The sequence below is a fragment of the Elephas maximus genome, chromosome X (assembly GCF_024166365.1).
Source record: "Elephas maximus indicus isolate mEleMax1 chromosome X, mEleMax1 primary haplotype, whole genome shotgun sequence".
Lineage (NCBI taxonomy): Eukaryota > Metazoa > Chordata > Mammalia > Proboscidea > Elephantidae > Elephas > Elephas maximus.
In genome coordinates this window covers 48,288,759-48,293,750 of record NC_064846.1, presented here as the reverse complement: position 1 = coordinate 48,293,750, position 4,992 = coordinate 48,288,759, and positions in this window count along the sequence as shown.

Below are 4,992 nucleotides of genomic sequence, written 5' to 3'. Positions count from 1 at the left end.
AAATCATCCTTTGTAGAACTTTCCCTAAAATACCAAGGAATCTGGAGCGTTGTCCAGGGATACTCCCTTTCAGGGACCCTACATCACATTTATGGCAAATTAAGACATTTTTCTCCTACTGTTTAGCTTTCCCTTCAACCTCTCTTTTTAGTCTCAGTCACAATAAAGGTATCGCCAAAGTTATAATTTTCTAGGCTTTGTTCCTGACTCCTTTCTCTTTGGAGACTTGCTGTGGACCTTCCCCTGGTATGTCCTGCCTTCTCTGTGATAGTGTGTCTTAGCACCCAGGGCAGGAGTGAAGAGAGTACAAGATAGTGCTCCCTAGCCTGTTGCTAAACCACACCTAGTCCATATGTGAAGGAAATTGGCATTGGTTCCAATTAACTCACCTATTTTAGTCATACCTGCTGGGTCTGAACACATCAGTGCTCACTGACCACCTCACCGACACCCTGCCCTCCACCATAATCTTCAGGACTGCAGACTCAATATGACTTACTCCAGTTATGGGAAACGTCCTGCACTCAGACCGAAAGGCCTAACCCTGTCTGGTCTTCTAAGAGCCCATGAGTCAGATACTGCTCATAAAATAGCCAAAATGTGATAGTTATTTGAGACTCACTATGTAATTCATCTTGGCATGAACCTTCTACCACATCAGTGATCCTCACCCCTGGTTGCACGTTAGTATTACCTGGAGAGCCTTTAAAACATATCAATGTCAGGGCTCCTTCTCAAAGATTCAGATTTAAGTAGCCTGGGGTGGGGAAACCTTCACCTGTGGTCTCACTAGCACCATGGAGAAAGACTGGAGTGGCAGGATGACAGCTCAGGTAGGAACAGGTTGGACTGCATCTGAGGAATTGAGTCTATTAATTCTTGGAGCCCAGCCAGCTCCAGCCTAAGAGTCCCCAGCCTATTCACAAACCATGTTAAGCATTCATGAATGATTTTCCAGCTTTAGGGAAGGATTCTCTGTCCCAATACATACATTTTGCTAATATATACTTTCTTCTTTGCAGTAGGAGTGCGGGTGGCAAAACTGTGAGCTTCCTAGGAGTTTCTTCCTGGCCTCCCAACCCCATGAACGTATTTCTGAATGTAATTATTTTTCTTTTTTTTTATTATGGTAAATATATATATAATGAGGCCCTGGTGACACAGTGGTTAAGAGCTTAGCTGCTAACCAAAAGGTCGGCAGTTTGAATCCACCAGCCACTCCTGGAAACCGTATGGGGCAGTTCTACTCTGTCCTATAAGGTCGCTATGAATCAGAACTGACTCGATGGCAATAGGTTTATATATGTAATAAAACATTTGCCATTTCAACATTTTATTGCATTAATTATGTTTATTATATTGTTCAAACATCACTATTATTTGTTTCCAAACTTGTCCATCATTCTTTAACAGAAGCTCCATGTTTCCTAAGCAATCCTTCCTACCATCGACATCTTAAACTGCCTCTCTATCATTACTCCTGCCTGGTCTGCTAGAACTTGGGCCTGGAACTCAGACTCAGATAAATTTCTCACAAGCGTATCTCTTTTTTCTCTCTCTCAAAATCTTCAGTGTTCTCCTTTACCACCCCCTCCCCACTGATTTAATGGTAAACACAGAAAAGTTAAGAAAGCGTATACCTCAGACCACTTTATCAGCCAGAAGTTGGGTGGCAGACCTTGGCTATACCTAGTTCTGCCAGCATTTGTTTGATCCTTGCCTGTTTGTCTGATACCATTCCATAGTCCCTCTCTCCATTTTCCAATGGAAATTTCTCTCTGGTTTTATCACCATGTTTCTTCTTTCTCTGTAAAGGGGTCAAGAACTTATCATACCTTCTTCAGCATTTCTCCCCCTGAGCAAACAGAGGCTGTCTTTTACTCCCCACAGTCCAATCCTCTTCCTCTGGAACCTTTGATACACTTACACACAAATTCCTACCTTTCAGTTCCTGGCATCATCTTCCACAGACCACGTTGCTTTGTCTTATTGCTTGTCCCAACAAGTCAACCTAGGGTCACAGTGATGAGCTGAATACAGAGATGAGCTCAATCTGGACCATAAGAGCTGATTGTACACATCTCTTCTAAATTCCACATTCAGTGATATCATTTTGGTAGCGTGAAATCAGCCACAATGAAATTATTTACACCACAGAAATTGGAAAACGCTACAAATTAGAGCTTTTTTCTCCAGCAAGCCAGTTGTTAGACATTTACTAACATACCAATAGAGGCTGGATCTGATTTTCTTTAGGAAAGAGGTAGAGGCAGTGGTGTTACACACAGCTCACTATGGGCACAGGTTCCTTGAAATCTCCTGCAGTAACTTTCCTCCTGGGATCGCCCGCATAAACTCACAATGTAACATGAAGTCCCAGATTCTGGATGACAAGGTCCCAAACTTTCAAGGAACAAATTATTCTAATTTTATACAAAGTATTCCAGAGAATAGAAAAGTAGGAATCCATCTTTCTTAGTTACTAGCAATGCTATAACAGAAATACCACAAGTGGGTGGCTTTAACAAACAGAAATTTGTTTTCTCACAGTTTAGGAGGCTAGAAGTTTGAATTCAGGATGCTGACTCTAGGGGAAGGCTTTTTCTCTCTGTTGGCTCTGAAGGAAGTTCCTTGTCTCTTTTCAGCTTCTGTTCTTTGGCTCCTTGGTTTGGTGATCTTCATGTGGCATGGCATTTATCTTCCCCTATCTTTGCTTGGTTAATCTGTCTTTTTATATCTCAAAAAGATTGATTTAAGACACTGTCATGGATTGAATTGTGTCCCCAAAAAATGTGCGTATCAATTTGGCTAGGCCATGATTCCCTGTACTGTGAGATTGTCCACCATTTTGTCATGTGATGTGATTTCCCTATGTGTTGTAAATCCTATCACTGTGATGTTAATGAGATGCATTAGCTGCAGTTATATTAATGAGATCTACAAGATTAGTGTCTTAAGCCAATCTGTTTTCAGATATAAAAGACAGAATCAAGCAGAGAGACATCGGGACCTCATACCACCAAGAAAGTACCACCAGGAGCAGAGTGTGTCCTTTGGACCAGGGGTTCCTGCACAGAGAAACTCCTAGTCCAGGGAAAGATTGATGAGAAGGACCTTCCTTCAGAGCCGACAGAGAGAGAAAACCTTCCCCTGGAGCTGGCACTCTGAACCCTAGGCTGTGAGAAAATAAATTTCTCTTTGTTAAATCCATCGACTTGTGATATTTCTGTTATAGCAGCACTAGATAACAAGATACCAAAACCAAACCCATTGCTGTACAGTGTGTTCCGACTTACAGTGACCCTATAGGACACGGTAGAGCTGTCCCATAGGGTATCCAAGGCTGTAATCTTTATGGAAGCAGACTGCCACATCTTTCGCCCACAGAGTGTCTGGTGGGTTCGAATGGCCAACTTTTCTGCTAGCAGCCAAGCTGTTAACCATTGCACCACACGGGCTCCTGTTTTTTTTTCTACACTTAATACTGCATCATTAGCATAACAAAGAAAACCGATTATCAAATGGGATTATAGCCACAGGTATGTTGTTGTTGTTTGGTGCCATCCAGTCAGTTCCGATTCATAGCGACCCTATGTACAACAGAACAAAACACTGCCTGGTCCTAGGACATCCTCACAATCATTGCTATGCTTGAACCCATTGTTGCAGTCACTGTGTGAATCCCTCTCATAGACGGTCTTCCTGTTTTTCACTGACCCTCTACTTTACCATGTATGATGTCCTTCTCCAGGGACTGGTCCCTCCAGATAACATGTCCAAAGTACTTGAGACAAAGTCTCACCATCATCACTTCTAAGGAGCATTCTGGCTGTACTTCTTCCAAGACAGATTTGTTCGTTCTTCTGGCAGTCCATGGTGTATTCAATATTCTCCAATGCCATAATTCAAAAGCATCAATTTTTCTTTGGTCTTCATTATTCATTGTCCAGCTTTTGCATTCATATGAGGCATCTTTCTGGTATTCTCTGATTTCAGCCAGGATTCATCTGACATCAGCAATGATATCCCTTTTCCACATCCTCTTCTAAACCCAGTTTGAATTTCTGGCAGTTCCCTGTTGATGTATTGCTGCAACTGCTTTTGAATGATCTTCAGCACAATTTTACTTGTGTGTGATATTAATGATATTGTTTGATAACTTCCTTATTCTGTTGGATCACCTTTCTTTGGAATGGGCATGAATATGGATCTCTTCCAATAGGTTGGACAGGTAGCTGCCTTCCAAATTTCTTGACATAGATAAGTGAGCACTTTTAGCTTTGCATCTGTTTGTTGAGACATCTCAATTGGTATTCCATTAAGCCCATCAAATGCATACTCTACAATCCAGCAGTTAGACTCCTTGGTCTGTTTCCATGCACATGTGCACCAGTAGACAGATACAAGAATGTTCATAAAAGTACAGTTAATAACATCAATATCTTGTGGCAACCCAAATGTTCTTCAATGGGAAAATGAATAAATAAATTGTGGAATATCATGCAACAGTAAAAATAAGTAAAATACAGTACATAAAACAACATGGATAGAGATTTGTAACATTTGGTTCAGGACAAAACAAAGTCCAAGACTATCTGCAGTGGAATATCATTTTTATAAACCTCAAAAAAATATTGTTTAGGCTTGCATACATATGTAATAAAACTGTTCTTTAAAAGCAAAAGTATGATAAACACCCCCCATGTGTCTGTCAGTTTGTCGTACTGTGGAGGCTTGCGTGTTGCTGTGATGCTGGAAGCTATGCCACCAGTATTCAGATACCAGCAGGGTCACCCATGGAGGACAGGTTTCAGCTGAGCTTCCAGACTAAGACAGGCTAGGAAGAAGGACCTGGCAATCTACTTCTGAAAAGTGTTAGCGAGTGAAAACCTTATGAATAGCAGCAGAACATTGATATAGTGCCGGAAGATGAGCCCCCCAGGTTGGAAGGCACTCAAAAGATGACTGGGGAAGAGGGACTTCCTCAAAGTA